The sequence below is a fragment of the Capra hircus genome, chromosome 8 (assembly GCF_001704415.2).
Source record: "Capra hircus breed San Clemente chromosome 8, ASM170441v1, whole genome shotgun sequence".
NCBI lineage: Eukaryota > Metazoa > Chordata > Mammalia > Artiodactyla > Bovidae > Capra > Capra hircus.
This window is the reverse complement of record NC_030815.1, coordinates 75383155-75402061: the sequence shown is the minus strand read 5'-3', so window position 1 is coordinate 75402061 and position 18907 is coordinate 75383155. Positions and strand designations below refer to the sequence as shown.

At 37.4% G+C, this 18907-nt stretch overlaps 1 protein-coding gene across 4 annotated transcripts in view; it reads right to left on the bottom strand.

Annotated features, from left to right (window-relative positions):
- UBAP1 (ubiquitin associated protein 1) overlaps positions 1 to 18907 on the bottom strand; it is a 65901-nt gene that overhangs the window by 25211 nt on the left and 21783 nt on the right. The window contains exon 1 of one of the 4 annotated variants that reach the window (XM_018052374.1): positions 14250 to 14273. The exons of the other annotated variants lie outside the window; for them this stretch is intronic. The gene's annotated coding sequence lies outside the window, so the exon portion shown is untranslated. Of the gene's footprint in view, positions 1 to 14249; positions 14274 to 18907 lie in introns of those variants that run through there. 4 annotated transcript variants of the gene reach the window in all.

Below are 18907 nucleotides of genomic sequence, written 5' to 3'. Positions count from 1 at the left end.
CTTCTGAATTAGGGAGTCCATGACGTACAATCTTACCTATCTGTTTGGCTACGCTGGCCTTAGTTGCGGCACGCAGGATGTTTGTTCTTCGCTGTGGCATGTAAACTCTTAGTTATGGCATGTGGGATCGAGTTCCCTGACCAGAGATTGAACCTGGGCCCCCTGCACCCACTGGGAGTACAAATCTTAGCACCTGGACCACCTTTGTACTATTTCAATTTTGTAAAAAATTCCAAAAAGGGAAACCTTCCTGACAATTCAGTGGTTAAGACTCCATGCTTCCACCATGGGGGCCAGGATTTGATCTCTGGTCAGGGAACCAAGATCCCACAAGCTGTAATTCCACAGGCTGTGTGTGTGGTGCTGCCCCCCCAAAACTGAAAACACCAAAGAGGAAAATCCACCAAACCACACATCTAGCTTAATACTATCTTTGCACTTCGCCCCTACATAAGCAGTTACAAAGTCCTTCTCTTGCACAAACAACCTGAGTTCTTCAATTTAAAGTTTATTTACCTTGATGCAGTTTTTATACTTTTAACGTAAGATATAAGAATAATGAATTTATAGCATGGTCTCTACCAACTTGCATTACATACAGTACAACGAGAAGCATCATACTCAAAATGATCTACAAGCATATCCTATTCTACTGCAATTCAATTTACTGCACAAATTAAAAGTATGCTCAACCTTACATTAGCAAGTCTAAGGAGTGAGGCGCCGTTTTTTCAAAAGTATTGTTCACCTCACATCTGGTCACTTTTAGATAATTCTCACACTATTTCAAACTTCTTCATTATATTTGTCATAGTGATTAGTGACCTTTGATATTGCAATTGTTATGGCATTTTTTTAGCAATAAAGTATTTTTTAATTGAGGTATACATATTGTTTTCTTAAATGATGCTATTATTACACACTTAACAGGTTACAGGGTAAACATAACTTCTCTATGCACTGGACAACCAAAAACCTGTGTGACTTGCTTTACTTTGATACTTGTCTTCTTTAGTGGCCTGGAACCAAACCCATAGTATCTCCAAGGTATGCCTATATTTTCCACTTTTTTTTTTTTTTTTTAAAAGAAGGCAAGAACATCACACCTATCATGTGAAAAATCTTCAGAATAATTAAATCTGTACAGGATTTTAAGAAATTGACAAGTTGATTTTAAAATTTACATGTTGAACTTCCCTAGTGGTACAGTGCGTAAGAATCTGCCCACCAACGCTGGGACACAGGTTTGATCCCTGGTCTAGGAAGATTCCACACGCCAAGGAGCAACTAGGCCCCATGGACCACAACGACTGAAGTCCACATGCTGCAGCTATGGAAGCCCATGTGCCTAGAGCCTGTGAGCTGCAACAGGAGGAGCCAACACAGCGAGAAGCCCATGCACTAGCAGTGAAGAGCAACTTCTAGCCACAACTAGAGAAAGCCCATACACTGCGACAAAGGCCCAGCACAACCAAAAATAAATCCTTTAATAATCAATTTTTTAAGTAATAAAATTTACATATAATGGCAAAGGAAACAGCCAAAACGATTTTGAAAAAGAACAAAGTTGGAGAACTTACCACCTAACTTCAAGTCTTGCTATTAAATTACAGTAATTAAGACAGTATGGGGACTTTGCTGGTGGTTCAGTGATTAAGAATCCACCTGCCAATGCTGGGGACACAGGTTCAACCCATGGTCCAGGAACTAAAATCCTACATGCCACAGGGCAACTACTGAGCCCACACAGTACAACTACTGAGCCCACGAGCTCTAGAGCCCATGCTCCACAACAAGAGAAACCCATGTGCCACAACCTGAGAGAAGCTCCCACTTGTCTCAATTAGAGAAAGCCCACACATAACACAATGAAAAGCCTGCATACCACGAGGAAGTCTCAGCACAGCCAAAATTTAAAAAAAAATTTTTTACAATCGAAGGATAATAAATTAACTCCCTTTAGTGAGGGGAAAAAAGCAGCTACCAAACAAACAGAACAAACCACTTCCAATAACCCATTCCTGATTCTAACTTAGCCAACGCCATCTCACAGAGGCAGTTCTATAGCTTATTTCACATCCCAACTTATCTGTCCTACACTGATTAGAAAGTCATGCTATATACTGTCCTGATATTCAGTGACCCAACACTGTAGGTAATGTAGGTGTTCCCACATTAAGACCTACTACTAGCCAGCAAATGTCATTCAACGGTAGTGTTAAGTGTCAACAGCAAACAATTACCACGCCATTTCCATTACTCATTAAAAGTTACTGGTTAGTTAACTGCTATGGACTTAACCACAACACTGAGCAGAAGATAAAGGTTGTCCTCAACCCCATTAAGAATAAAAAGTATTATGGAAAAAGTACACACTTGCAGATTTTAAAAGAAGATATATTTTAGAATGTGAAAAGAAAAACATTGGAAGGAAATACATTAAAAATATTTAAAGTGACTGCCTCTAAGTGGCAGCACTGGGAATAATTCATAAAATTTCTCTGTAGTTTCTGGACACTCTATGGCAAGCAAGTACTAATTTTATAGTGTCTTTAAAGCTCTACTTTAATAGTTTCAATTTCCAGTATGATGTTGGGATGAAGCATTCTGGTTGCCATTCTACTAGTTAACAAAATTAATAATTTTAAAGTATATGGATCATCAATTTTCAAAGAAGTAACAAACCATACTGAAAATGACTTAATTTTTTTTTGTATGAACCGAAGACTTCATAGAAACTTACAGGCTTCAATATCATTATAATGTACCTAAACCACAATAATACAGGGAGACTTTTAAACCTGGAAGCAAGATTCTTGGCAGCCTCAATCTTCCCACAGAGGCACAGACCAGAAATGCATTTTTTTCTAAATCTCTGTTGAAAGCAGGAGAATCTAAGCATCTAGATGCAGGAAATTAGTGTTTTCATGTCTGTTCCTAATATTTATTGATATTGTGGGATATCAGCTATTTGAAGAAGCAGCTGTTTTTGAGCGGTAAATGGCTTAGCAGAGGCTCTGATTTTTTTTTTTTTTGAGGCAATGATTTAGTAAATTATTTTGTGAATAAGCTAACATCAGGAATGTCTTAAAGAAGTTCCACCAAATTTAAATGAATTTTTAATGACTTTTTAAAAAAGGTTCGACCAATGACAACGCACTGAACGGGAGAAAATGATCTGCAAATTTGATCTGCAAATCCTCTATCTGATACAGGACTTTTATCTAGAATATATAGATAACTCTACACTTCAACAATAGAAACAAATAAGTCAATTAGAAAGCAGGCAAAAGAATCTGTATAGTCAATTTCCCAGAGAAGATATACAAATGACTAAGAAACACATGCTGCTGCTGTTGCTGCCAAGTCACTTCAATCGTGTCCGACTCTGTACGACCCCAAAGACGGCAGCCCATCAGGCTCCCCTGTCCCTGGGATTCTCCAGGCAACAACACTGGAGTGGGTTGCCATTTCCTTCTCCAATGCATGAAAGTGAAAAGTGAAAGTAAAGTCGCTCAGTCATGTCCGACTCTTAGCAACCCCATGGACTGCAGCCCACCACGCTCCTCCATCCATGGGATTTTCCAGGTAAAAGTACTGGAGTGGGGTGCCATTGCCTTCTCCAAAGAAACACATGAGAAGATGTTTAACACATCATTATTCACCAGTCAAGGAAATGCAAATCAAATAACTATACCCCACCCCATTAAAGCATACATATTATCAACAACAAAGCAAAATTTCTCTTAAAGTAAGAATAATAAATGAAAATTAAAACACCATACCCCTTTATTACTAGATAAACAATTATAAAGTATTAAATAAACAATAAACAATTAAAAATTCTTTAAAATTATGCCTTAATAAGGTGATAAAACATAGATTATCTAGGGGTCTTCTTTAAATATTAAAATAGCTCACTGAATGCAACTCTGATTATATTTTTCACAAACCTTAAGAATACCTTAAGAATTCATCCATATTTGGTCACTTGAATAATTTTTTTAATGTCTGCTATGCAGTCAATCTCTGAAGTATCAAAAGTATTTTAGGGACTTTCCCAGGGTCCAGTGGTTGGGTCTCTGGGTTTCGAATGGAGGGGACACAGTTGGATTCCTGTTTGAGGAACTAAGATCTCACAGGCTGTACAGCGTGACCAAAAATAATTTTTAATTAAAGTATTTAACAGCTACTTGGGATCAACTCTCTTTTCCTGGAACATCTGAGCAAAATCAAGTGCTATGTGTGTGTGTATAGAAGCTTCCACATAAACTTTCTATATTTTAATCATAAGCACTTTTTTGTAACATTTTCCTATAATCTAAATGTTCAATCATGGAAATGATTAAATAACTAGAAATAAAAAAAAGTCTGTGATGGCATGAAGAGTATTCACTAAAAGCACATGAATGATGGGAAATAAATTTTAAATTGTTTTTACAAGTTGAACTGAATTACTTTTACTATGTAAAAAATGTACACAAAAAAAGACTGAAAAAAATAAATTTTGCCCCAAATAAAATTATAAATGCCCCCAGGAGACAATAAATTCATAAGCAATTATACATTTCCACTAAAATAAATATAAATGCTTCTATTAAAGGAAAAGTAGAAAGCAGAACAACAACACATTTTAAATTCATAAACTTTACACTAATAAAGTGCAGAACTCCCTCATATGGCCAAGAATTAAAAACAATGTTCTACTTTACTAGCTGAGTGCCATTTCAGTTCAAATGCTACAGGAAAATAACCTAATAATTTAAATTTTTGAATCACTGATGGAAGACATCTAAGAACAAAGAGAGATGGGGAAACAGGTAACAAGAAGAGAAATAACTGCAGAGAGAGAAGAAGCTAGAGGGTAAAAGGCAGAAGAGATAGAGTAAGGAATGGAAAAAGGGAAAGGTGAGGAGGGTAAGTGAAAGGAGGTAAGGGTAGGAGACCAGAAGAAAAACATTTTAAGCAAGCCCCAGCCAGCTTCACAAGGGGAAGAAAAAGCCCAAGAGCAATTTAATATTAATGTCCTAAATTTCTTTTCTTTCTTGTACCATCATCAAATTACTACTGCAAGAAATTACGCTCTACAAACAGCTTCATAATACACAGCAGCAATTTAATCACTCAGTAAGCTATCCCAGTCACACACAATATGAGCTATAATCATCAGGAGTTTCCCAAGATACAAAGTAATCAGGAAATTCTCCAACTTACAGAAAAAGATGGCTTGGGGATCCAGAAAACTCCAAGTCTGAAAACAAAGTTAACACCCATACAGCATATATATGACAAAAATCACAAATGCAGGGGCCTTGGCAGTCCGGTGGTTGGGTCTCAAGTGTTTGTGACATCTCGTTTTCACTGCTAAGGTCAGAGACTCAATCCCTGATCAGGGAGCTAGGAACCAATATGCCAAGTGGTATGGCCAAAAAGGAAAAAAAAAAAAAATCACACATGTAAATGCCACTTAAATGTCAATACCAGGCTACCCTATACTCATGACAAAAAGCTTTCTTTTCTCTCAGGTCTCAGAGACATTGTGGGGCCTTAGCTTTTCTCATGGGTAAATAAGGGTAGTAGACTGAATAATCAACCAAATCTAAATGTACTATAAATCAATAATAATAGAATTAAGGAAATTTTTCAAGATGTCCTTTCCATTATAGGGGACCGGAATGCAAAAGTAGGAAGACAAGAAAGACCTGGAGTAATAGGCAAATTTGACCTTGGAGTACAGAATGAAGCAAGGCAAAGGCTAATAGAGTTTTGCCAAGAGAACGCAGTGGTCATAGCAAACACCTTCTTCCAACAACACAGGAGAAGACTACACATGGACATGACCAGAGGGCCAACAAAGAAATCAGGCTGATTATATTCTCTGCAGCAAAAGATGGAGAAGCTCTATACAGTCATTAAAAACAAGACCGGGAGCAGACAGTGGCGCAGATCATGAGCTCCTTATTGCCAAATTCAGACTTAAATTGAAGAAAGTAGGGAAAACCACTAAACCATTCAGGTAGGACCTAAATCAAATCCCTTATGATTATACAGTGGAAGTTAGAAATAGATTTAAGGGACTAGATCTGATAGACAGAGTGCCTGATGAACTATGGATGGAGGTTCATGACACTGTACAGGAGTCAGGGATCAAGACCATCCCCGAGAAAAAGAAATGCAAAAAAGCAAAATGGCTGTCTGAGGAGGCCTTACAAATAGCTGTGAAAAGAAGAGTAGCAAAAAGCAAAGGAGAAAAGAAAAGATATACCCATGTGAATGCAGAGTTCCAAAGAATAGCAAGGAGAGGTAAGAAAGCCTTCCTCAGTGATCAATGCAAAGATATAAAGGAAACCAATAGAACAGGAAAGACTAGAGATCTCTTCAAGAAAATCAGAGATACCAAGGGAACATTTCATGCAAAGATGGGCTCAATAAAGGACACAAATGGTATGAACCTAATAGAAGCAGAAGATATTAAGAGATGGCAAGAATACATAGAAGAACTGTAAAAAAAAGATCTTCACGACTAAGATAATCATGATAGTGTGATCACTCACCTAGAGCCAGACATCCTGGAATGTGAAGTCAAGTGGGCCTTAGGAAGCATCACTATGAACAAAGCTAGTGGAGGTGATGGAATTCCAGCTGAGCTATTTCAAATCCTGAAAGATGATGCTGTGAAAGTGCTGCACTCAATATGACAGCAAATTTGGAAAACTCAGCAGCAGCCATAGGACTGGAAAAGGTCAGTTTTCATTCCAATCCCAAAGAAAGGCAATGCCAAAGAATGCTCAAACTACCACACAACTGCACTCATCTCACACACTAGTAAAGTGATGCTTAAAATTCTCCAAGCCAGGCTTCAGCAATACATGAACCGTGAACATCCAGATGTTCAAGATGGTTTTAGAAAAGACAGAGGAACCAGAGATCAAATTGCCAATATCCACTGGATCACTGGAAAAGCAAGAGAGTTCCAGAAAAACATCTATTTCTCCTTTATTGACTATGCCAACGCCTTTGACTGTGTGGATCACAATAAACTGTGGAAAATTCTGAAAGAGATGGGAATACCAGACCACCTGACCTTGAGAAGCCTGTATGCAGGTCAGGAAGCAACAGTTAGAACTGGACATGGGACAACAGACTGGTTCCAAATTGGGAAAGGAGTATGTGAAGGCCATATATTGTCACCCTGCTTATTTAACTTATACACAGAGTACATCATGAGAAACACTGGGCTGGAAGAAGCACAAGCTGGAATCAAGCTTGCCAGGAGAAATATCAATAACCTCAGATATGCAGATGACACTACCCTTATGGCAGAAAGTGAAGAAGAACAAAAGAGCCTCTAGATGAAAGTGAAAGAGCAGAGTGAAAAAGTTGGCTTAAAGGTCAACATTCAGAAAACGAAGATCATGGCATCCGGTCCCAGCACTTCATGGCAAATAGATGGGGAAACAATGGAAACAGTGTCAGACTTTAATTTTGGGGGGCTCCAAAATCACTGCAGATGGTGACTGCAGCCATGAAATTAAAAGACACTTACTCCTTGGAAGGAAAGTTATGACCAACCTGGACAGTATATTAAAAAGCAAAGACATTACTTTGTCAACAAAGGTCTATCTAGTCAAGGCTATGGTTTTTCCAGTAGTCATGTATGGATGTGAGAGTTGGACATCCAAAGAAAGCTGAGTCCCTTGGACTGCAAGGAGATCCAACCAGTCCATCCTAAAGGAGATCAGTCCTGCGTGTTCATTGGAAGGACTGAGACTAAAGCTGAAACTCCAATACTTGGCCACCTGCTTCGAAGAGCTGACTCATTTGAAAAGACCCTGATGCTGGGTAAGACTGAAGGTAGGAGGAGAAGGGGACAACAGAGGATGAGGTGGTTGGATGGCATCACTGACTCAATGGACATGAGTTTGGGTAAACTCCAGGAACTGGTGATGGACAGGGAAGCCTGGCGTGCTGTGGTACATGGGTTGCAAAGAGTCAGACACGATTGAGTGACTGAACTGAACTGAACTGTGATCTCCGAGAGAGGAAAAAAGAATACATCAGAGGTTTCTAAACCAGTAAGAATACTTGAAAACACACAAATGGTTCTAGGTAACAGACTTCATAGAGGTATAATGCTGGCGACGGAATGAAACACCAACACTGCAGAGTGGTTTGAATCTTTTTACTTTTAACCCCTTGCTTCTTACAGCTGCTTTATTTTATATCCTTTGCACAACAATCTACAGGGCAAGTTGCCAAACACCATAATTCAGCAACTATACAGTGCGCAGGCGCAGGGCGAGATAACCTTTACCTTGACTTATTTACAGCAGCTAAGATTTTGTTTTGGGGAACTTCCTTATCAACTTAGAATCCGTTTTGTCCCTGGGTCTGTTCCTTTTGAGGAATCAGAGAAACATCCTTGTGTGCAAGAAATGTTCTTTTCCCACGGGAACAAACAGAGGATTCTTAGCTGAACATCTCGTTTGCAAGAATGTTCAGCCCTGGTTGAGAGTCTCGTTTGCAAGCACTTCTCAACCTTCCTTATACCTTGTTCCCTACAGTATAATACAGGTGTTTTACTTTACTGACAAAGAATGGAGTTCATGACAGATAGCAGAGGAGGCCTCAGTGAGGGCAGACTGATTTTACAACCGAGCTGGAGGTGGGCAGCGAAGACAGAGGACAGAAGTAGCAGTGCAGCCTGGCCGTGGCGCTGGGGGGCCGGCGGGGCAGGGGGAGCAGGGGCGGCATCAGCGGGAGTGGCGGAGTGAAGCAAAGGGAACTGCACCCTCATAGCTGAGGTCCTGGTCACAGGAAGCAGCTAGCTAGGCAGAGCTGCCTCTGGCCCCTGACACAGGCCCTACAATTTGGCTCCTTTTCCCTGGGGCTGCAGACACTGTTGCCTTCTCCCACTTTCCCTCCCGTCTGGCAGTCTGGCCCCTCTGCTGAGCTATCAGCGGATTCCTGGAAGGCCCCAGCTACCAGCCTGAGCCATACCTGTCCAGATCTGTTCGGATCCTGACAGCAGACAGGCCTTGAGCTAAAACCAGACCCCTGCTGTATACACATCCTGTGAAGAACAGCCTGGGCTCTTCCTGAAGAAAGAATTATTTAACATTTCTTTTCCTTTTTTTTTTATTTTGAGGGGGAGGAACCACCAAACACACACAGGTGGTCCAAATATGTCTTCATATTAATAGAAAGGCAAAGGAGAAACATTTTAAAGTACTCCCCTCTGAGGGCAACCTGGGCAACCTATAGCCCCCAAAGGGCCCAAGACTAGAGACTCAAATTTTTGCTTCTGTTCTGTGGTCAAGTTTCTGTCTAGCTGTAAAAAAAGATGAAAACCAAAAAATTTAAAAAAGAGAATGCAATCCATGATGGGCTAATGTGACAAAATGCTTCAAATAACATAGCATCAACACTCATTAAGCACAAACTATAAGAAGAAAATAACTAGGTAGAAATACATAATTTGTAGGCTAAATCTAACATATTACGTCAAAAGTACCCTGAAATCAGAATATAGCTTTTTAGGCATCCACAGAACACTATATAAAAAACTTGAGTAATTATTAGGCCACAGAGAAAATTCCAATGAATTTCAAAAATCAACAGTAGTACAGCCCATAGTCAAAAGGCAAAAAAATATATAAATTACATCAGAAAATAAAAAAGCCCTACTGCCTGAATTTCTAAACTGTCTCTTAGAGAAATCATGGCTCAAAGAGGGCACCAGAAGGGAATTCCCTAGCAGCCCTGTGGTTAGGACTCCGTGCTTCCACTGCCAGGGGCTCAGGTTCCATCCCTGGTCAGGGAACTAGGATCTTACAAGCCAAGTGGCACAGTCAAAAAAAAGGCAACCAAAAATAAAACACAAAAGATAACAACAATGAAAATACTACAGTTGAGAACCTACATACTATATCCAGCTAAAGTGGTACTCAGGAAAATCTATAGCACATAGCAGTACTCAAGAGGAAAATCCACAGCATGAGAACTCAGGGAAAACACAAGAGTGCAAACAGCAAAGATATGGGCAGAAAATAATCAATTAAAACTCAGAAAAACTTATCAACTAAATAAACCCAAGAGCTGATTCTTTGGAAATTAAAACCATCCACCTAAGGTAATTTTAATGGAGGTTGGGGGGAATATATATACAAAACAGAGGAAATTAAAATAATCCCAAATCACTGCTTTGTTCACCTGCTTTCAAATACATTTGAGAACCTGGATAAAATAGATCATCTTCTAGAAAAATATCAAAACTGACCACAGAAGAGGCAGAAATCTTAACATATAACCAAAGAAGAAATTGAAAAAATTATCAAAGCACTCTTGCCACCCAAAAGAAACCTTAGTCCAATGACTTTAATGGTTCAAAAACATAAAAGAAAAGTTTCTAATTTTTTTTAGAAGTAAGACTACTGGGACTTCCCTGGTGGTCCAGTGGCTAAGACTCCATGCTCACCAATGCAGGGGGCCCAGGTCAGAGAACTAGATCCCACACACCAAAACTGAGGATCTCACATGCTGCAATGAAGATCAAAGATTCCACATGCCACAACTAAGAACCAGTGCAGTCAAATAAGTAAATACATGTATATATTGTTTTAAAAATTAAAACAGTAGGACTATTGATTCCATAAAAGAAAAAACTACAGAAAAATCTCATGTATAAATATAGATTAAAAAGTCCTCAAAAAATGAGAATTTATAGGAAAACATCATGTCCAAGTGGGATTTATGTTATGAATACAGGACAGTTCAATGTTAGGAATCTGTTGATGTAATTCACCATATATTAATACATCTAAAAAGAAAAATCATATAGCCATCTCCTTAACGTAACATTAAAAATAGTAACAAAAATCATCTCACTCAACACCAAAGCCAGAGAATACTAATGGAGAAACTATACAAAGACTTCACTAAGCATAGGAATAAGACAAAGATGTCCATTATCACAACTGCTTTATTTAACATTAGATAAAAGGTATAAAAGTCAGAAAACAGACTTCCCCAAGGAGGTCCAAAAACTGAAAAACTATTACAAACAAGAGAATACAAAAAGGTGTTACTCAGTACAAAATTAACATTCTGAAACAAATAGCCTTCATACATACAATGATCAGATAAGAAGTACAAAGGAAGCAAAATGTACCATAAGAGATAAGACAACAAACTGTGAAAATTTCTTAAAGAGATGGGAATACCAGTTCATCTTAACCTGCCTCCTGAGAAACCTGTATGCAAGTCAAGCAGCAGCAGTTAGAACTGAACATGGAAAAACAGACTGGTTCAAAATTGGGAAGATGTCAAGGTTGTATATTGTACCCTGCTTATTTACCTTATATGCAGAATACATCATGTGAAATGCCAGGGTGGATAAATCACAAGCTGGAATCAAGAATGGCGGAAGAAATATCAACAACCTCAGTTATGCAAATGATACCACCGAGATGGCAGAAAGGAAGACAAATAAGCCTCTTGATGAAAGTGAAAGAGGAGAGTGAACAAGCTGGCTTAAAACTCAACATTCAAAACACTAAGATCATGGCATCTGGTCCCATTACTTCATGGCAAACAGATGAGGAAAAAATGGAAATGGCGGCAGATTTTATTTTCCTGGACTCCCAAATCACTGTGGATGCTGACTGCAGCCATGAAATTAAAAGACGCTTGCTCTGTGGAAGAAAGGCTATGACAAACACAGACAGCATATTAAAAAGCAAAGACATCACTTTGCCAACAAACTCTATAATCAAAGCTATGGTTTTTCCCAACAGTTATGTTCAGATGTGAGAGTTGGACCATAAAGAAGGCTGAGTGCTGAAGAACTGATGCTCTCCAACTGTGGTGCTAGAGAAGACTCCTGGGAATCCCTTGGACAGCAAGGATATCAAACATGTCAATCCTAAAGGAAATCAACCCCGAATATTCATTGGAAGGACTGATGCTGAAGCTGAAGCTACAATACTTTGGCCACTTGATGTGAAGAGCTGATTCACTGGAAAAGACCCTGATGCTGGGAAAGATGGACAGCAGGAGGAAAAGGGGACGACACAGGATGAGATGGTTGAATCATCACCAGATCAATGGACATGAGTCTGAGCAAACTCCAGGAGTTAGTGAAGGACACGGAAGCCTGGTGTGCTGCAGTCCATGGGGTCGCAAAAAGTCAGATATGACTTAGGAACTGAACAACAACAAAAAAAGAAAAAACACTAAAACTATTAAGACACAAAAAGACACAATTGCAAAAAAAAAATTGATATCTTGGCTAAAACATACAATATCATTAAGATCAATTCTTCCCTAAGTTGCTGTTTTTGTTTTCCCTAATCTTGTTTTTGTTTTTTTAACAAGACAAGCTGATTCTAAAGTTCATATGAAAATATCAGTTAACAATAGCCAAGAAAATTTCGAAGAAAATAATAAATGGAAAACAGCCTATCAGATACTAAAGTACTTATTACAAGAAACAACACTTAAAGCTGTCCTGTACTGGCACATAAAATCAATGGAAGAGAGTAGAAATCCCTAAAAATATCCTAATACAGACATTTAAAGTGCCATTTGAAATCTGTCAAGTGATGAGACAACCAATTAGCTACCTAGAAAAAAGCTGGATGCTCATCTCACACTTCCATACCAAATTCCAGACAAAAGTACAGTATCAGTGCACAACTGCCCAAATAGATAAATCCTATTTTCACTCTATACGGAAAGCTAACAACCAAAAATAACTTTCTGAAACATAAAATCCAATGTAATGCTTGCTTCATGAAAAACTTCAAAAGTAAAGATTATTTTTAAAGGCAAGTTGTTGACTGTACAAGGTTTTTCACTAATTCCTCTTGCAATTGAGGTTTTCACCAAAGGTACTAATCATGTAGTATACTAAAGACTTTAAGAAAAGCAAACAGTGAAGTAAGAGGGAGGCTTAAGAGGGAGGGATATATGTATACTTATAGCTGATTCATACTTGTTTGAAGTATGGCAAAAACCAACACAACATTGTAAAGCAATTATCCTCCAATTAAAGAAAAGCAACTAGTGATTCAGTGCAAAGTTCATTTCACACAATTTAATAAACACCAATTACAGTTAAACATGAGCTTGCTAAAATTTAGAAAGCAACAAGTAGGGACTTCTTTGGCAGTCCAGTGGTTAAGACTGTGCATCCAATGCAGGGGATGCAGGTTGAATCCCTCGTTGGGCAAAGAAGATTCCATATGCCCTGCCATGCAGTTAAAAAAAAAAAAAGCAGTAACTAAAAAGATAACATAGCACTGTCAAGACAAATTACTGACCCAATCTGATGTTATTAAAACTGCAATGAAGAACTCTACCTAATTCCAAAATGGGTCAAGAAAAATCCAAACAAGGATTTCCCTGGACTCTGGATGCCTCTTAATCCTCCAAACATCTAGCACAGCATCTAATCTTTAGTAGAGGTGGCTTTTCATATCTTCCTGCCCTCTCAAACTTTCTGAAAATATGATAATTCTATATCACTAACTAATACATAATTTGGTAATGAAACCAGACAAAACAATGCCCTTAAAATCAAAAAGTTAAACAATGATTTCCTATAGTTACCAATAAATAGTCTGAAATTATTAGGCCTATGAGACTAACATATGTAAGAACAGAAATGTATTGACTAGCTAAAACTTAGTATTGGAAGTGATAACCTAAATCATTAGTCAATTAAAAATTTCAAGTCAGTATCTTAGCCAATTCATTAAATTCACTTAAAATGTTTTCCTCTATGTAATTTAGAGTTGTGAGTAACAGTACAATATCCCAAGAGGAAATACAGCCATAAACCTATTCCATTAAGTTTTTAAAACTATGAATAAAAAAATTAACTGGGAAAAAATAATTTCAAGAAATTGTTGAACCAAAATATCATCTGGAACCTCCCGGGTGGTCCAATGGTTAAGACTCTGCCTGCCAACACAGGGCATACATGGGTTCAGTCCCTGGCCCGGGAAGATTCCACAACCACAGAGCAACTGAGCGTATGTACTGCAACTACTGAGCCCGTGTGCCGCAACTACTAAAGTCCATGCACCACAGAGCCCGTGCTTTGCAACAAGAGAAGCTGCTGCAGTGAGAAGCTCATGTACTGCACCTAGAGAGAAGCCGCCACATGCCATAGCTAGAAAAAGCCTGTGTACAGCAACAAAGACCCAGCATAGCCAAGAATAAATAAATAAATAAAATCAAAAAACTTGGGTCTGGTCTCACTTCTTTCATCAATTTGGGATGGTTTGGAATCAGTCAAAACTTCTGAAAGAAAGAAGGAAAAAAAAATTCAAGGCTTCTTCTGTAAAAAGAGAAGCATGGAGTAAATGATCTCTGACAATCTTTTCAAAATCTTTAAGGGTCCAGACACATACTTTTATAACTTTGTACTTCAATCGTTTTTACAGTCATATATATATAAGGGGCTTTCCTGGTGGCTCAGATGGTAAAGAATTTGCCAGTACAAGAAAATCTGACAGTAAAGAATCTGCAACACAGAAGACCCCAGTTCGATTCCTAGGTCGGGAAGATCCTCTGGAGAAAGGATAAACTACCCACTCCAGTCTTGGGCTTCCCTGGTGGCTCATTCAGTAAAGAATCCTCCTGCAATCCGGGAGACCTGTGTTTGATCCCTGGGTTGGGAAGATCCCCTAGAGTAGAGCATGGCAACCCACTCCAGTATTCTTGCCTGGAGAATACCCATGACAGAAGAGCCTGGCAGGCTACAGTCCATGGGGTTGCAAAGAGCTGGACATGGCTGAGCAACTAAGCACAGCACAACATATATACATATATATATATATATACACACATATATATATATATGAAAGATATCAGAAGACTTTCCATTCTTAGTTATGAGGGCACATAAAAACAAGTAATCACTTGTTGAGTCTATGACTCAGTAAGTGTACATAGTCCACACCCATGTTTTTCTCAAGGAGAAAATGCTTACTATTTGACACTAATAATACTATTTCACTCTACAAGAAGCCAACACAAAATAACTGGTTAATGTAAAATACAAAGCAGCTAATTATCATACCAGATGCTATTAATCTGACCTGAGAGAAGTAATCACAAACATAACTTTTCGTCCTTTCAGCAGTCTTCACACTCAGTGGATTACTTCAGTCTGACTGTCCCAGTCATGTGAAATCTGAATGATTTTTTTCCCATAGAAACAACGAAATAACAGAGCCTTGTTCCCTAAACTTAAGAACTCATTACCCTCAGGGGAACACTGTGCAATAACAGGGAACAAATAAAGATGGCGCAACGTCATAGAATATCAAGGATCTGAGGTTAGAAGGTTAGGGTTTCTAAGTAACTTCACAGGCAAAGAAAATCCCTTTATGTAAATATAAGTATCAGAATAATTTTATTTAAAGTTCTATCAAGTCTTGAAGAAAATAATTATTCCAACACATAAATTATCCTTACATTATCCTTATGCATAAAATGGAAGCAGACAAACACAGCTTTGCAGTTTAGTTTTATACAGTATTTATTTATTGCCTAGCTTTCTCCCCCAGGCTTTAAGCACTGCAAGTACAAGAACCACTTTGGTTTTGTTCACTATTTCACCAAACATACTGCCCTGTGAGTAGTGCTCAATAAGTACCTACTGAATGAATGTTGCCAAATTTCCAAGTTATTATATGAGATTAGCATAATACACCAAAACTTGACCAGGGAAGGAGAAAAACAAGAAAATAAGAAATAAATGTATGCGTGGGTGCTAAGTTGCTTCAGTCGTGTCCAACTCTTTGCAACCCCATGGACTGTAGCCTGCCAGGCTCCTCTGTCCATGGGATTTTCCAGGCAAGAATACTGCAGTGGGTGGCCATGCCCTCCTCCAGGGAAATCTTCCTTACCCAAGGAACGAACATGAGTCTCCTGCATTACAGATTCTTTACATCTGACCCACCAGGGAAGCCCACATATACTTATCACTAATTTCTAATTAAAACAGTATTAAACTGAATTAAACAGCAGACTCCTGGCTGTAGGATATTTTCCAGGAAAAATATTGTGTTGACTTCAACAAAAAATCGCAAAGGAGGAAAAGAAAAAGGAAAAATAGAAAGGAGGGAATCTATAAGTTAAAAAAAAGAGGGTAAGAGATAAATCTAAAGCAGTCACAATATACAGATTTCTTTATTTGGATACCAGATCCCAACCCAAATAAACTGAGAAAAAAAGACAAAACAATTGAGAAAATATTAACACCCACTGGACATATGATGATATTAAATAATAAGTTAAATTTTAAGGTAGGATAATGGTATCAGTTTTTTTTAATTCCTGTCTTTCAGAGATACACCAAAATATATTTACAATTAGAAAGCTACATCTGGGATTTGTTCCAAAATAACTCTGAAGAGGACATGTACATGAAACAAAATCATTATAGTAACTATAAATGCAGTATAATCTCTAAAATTTGTGAATCACTATACTGCACACCTGAAATTTATTTTTTTAAAAAGGAACAAAAAAGATGAACACCTGTTACAGTTAGATCTACATTTATAAGTTTAGAACATTATAAAATAAAGAACTAAAACAAAAAGATGTTACTGCCATAGTGTAAAATGACAGGCTGCAATTAATCACATTTTAATTTTCTAAATTTTCTAATTTTAATTTTCTAAAACTATGAATTAAACCTAATATAATTGGCAACCATCATTATCAATAATCTATAGTTTCAGCAAATGCTAAAACTACTGGTTCAAGTTCCACAAGAGTAACAGGATATGTATATGGTCTCAAAGTATCTCCCCCCAATATATTTTTTTATTAATTATAGTGGAGAAAACAGTAACTTTCTCTTGGCAGACACCACTTTAACCAAGTAATCAAAACTGATTAACACCACCAGTAACAAGACAAACTGACACCTCCACAGATGATATACTGAAAACACATCAATTCTGCAGTATTCCTGCCAAACATTAATCTATCATGAGAGGGTATCAAACAACCTGAATCTAATCATGAAGAAGTACCAAAACAAACTGATCTTGAGGGACATTCTAGAAATGATCTGTACTCTACAAATATATCAAAATCATGAGACAAAGACTGAAAAACTGTTTCAGATTAAATAAAGTCAATTTAAGTGACAAAACCACTAAATGTACTACATGAACCAAGATGCTTTTCTGTTGTTAAGAATATTGCTGGACAATGGGTGACTCAATAACAGTTAATTTCCTGATTTTTATCACTGATATCTAGCTATGTAAGAGAACATTCTTATTTTTAGAAAGCACACACTGTAAAGTAGTACTAGGGTATCATGCCTGCAATATTTCAAGCAATTATGAAAAAGACAGTATGTATAATGTAAATACAAATTTACAGATAGATGACAGGAGGAGAATAAATGAAGAAAAAAAATATGAAACACTTAGGTATCTCAGTAGAAGGTATACAGGAACTCTCTGTACTATTATTGAGAGTACTCTGGTGAATCAGAAACTGTATCAAAATAAAAACTTAAAGATAAACTCAATAAGCACATATATTTGCATGGTTTTTTTATCAGGAAGGATTCATACCAAACTGTTAACAGTGGTTAGTTCTAGAAGAAAGTAAAAAGAAAGCTTTGATGTTCTTTTTTCTATACTTCTATAATTTTTATTCTGGAGCTGGAAAATTCAATAACTGAAACAAAAAGTTGACTAGAGGAATACAAGAGTAGATGTGAACAGGCAAAAGGAAAAATCAGCAAACTTGAAGACAGAGCAATGTCTACAAAGAAAGGAAAAAGAATAAAGAAAAGCAAACAGAGTCTAAAGGACCTGTGAGATGCCTTTAAGCATAACAACATCCCCTTTACAGAAGTCTCAGAAGAAAAAGGATGACAGAAAGACTATTTAAAAATATAATGGCCAAAATCTTTCCAGATGTGATGAAAAATGTCAATCTACAAATCCAAGCAGCTCAATGAACTCCAAGTAGGATAAACTCAAAGAGATTCAAACCCAAACACATTATAACCAAACTGTTGAATGACTCTTTAAAACCAAGAGAAGGAACTCATCATTTACAAGAGAGCCTCAATAAGATTAACAGCCAATTTCCAATAAGAAACTACGAAGGACAGAAGACAGTAGGATGACATATTTAAATTGCAAAATAAAACAAAACACTGTCAACCAAGAATACTGTATCTGGCAAAGACTATCCTTCAAAAATGAGGGAAAAACTGAAATATTCTCAGATATATGAACCTGAAGGACTTTCTTGCCAGTGGACCTGGCCTGTAAGATACATTAAAAATGCTTCAGGCTAAAATGGCAGAATACTACACTAACTCAAAGCCCTAAGAAGAAATAAAGATCTCTGCTAAGGATACATAGGTTAAATAGCTTTTTTGGTTTCCAACTCCTCTTTTTTCTTGTACAGAATTTTTAATGCACAAGAATTATTATAAATCTATGTTACTGTCGTTCCATGTCTGGTTTATTTCACTTACCATAATGTCCTCTAGGTTCACTCATGTTGTATATAAAGTTGCACTCTGTGACAACAACATTTAAAAGGGATAGGATGGAACCATATAGGAACAGAGTCTTTATATGATACTGAAGTGGGTTATCAGTTCAAACTAGACTATTAGAAATATAAGAGGTTAAATATAATCCTCAAGAGAAATGAAAAATACACCCACATAGACAAAGTGAAAACAACCCAAATGTCCATCAACTGATGAATGGATAAATAAAATATGATATACCCACACAATGGAATGTTATTTGGCAATAAAAAAATACTGAGAAACATGCTGAATTAGTAAGAAGTAAGTCACAGAACACTACATATTATGTTTTCATTTATGTGAAATGTCTAG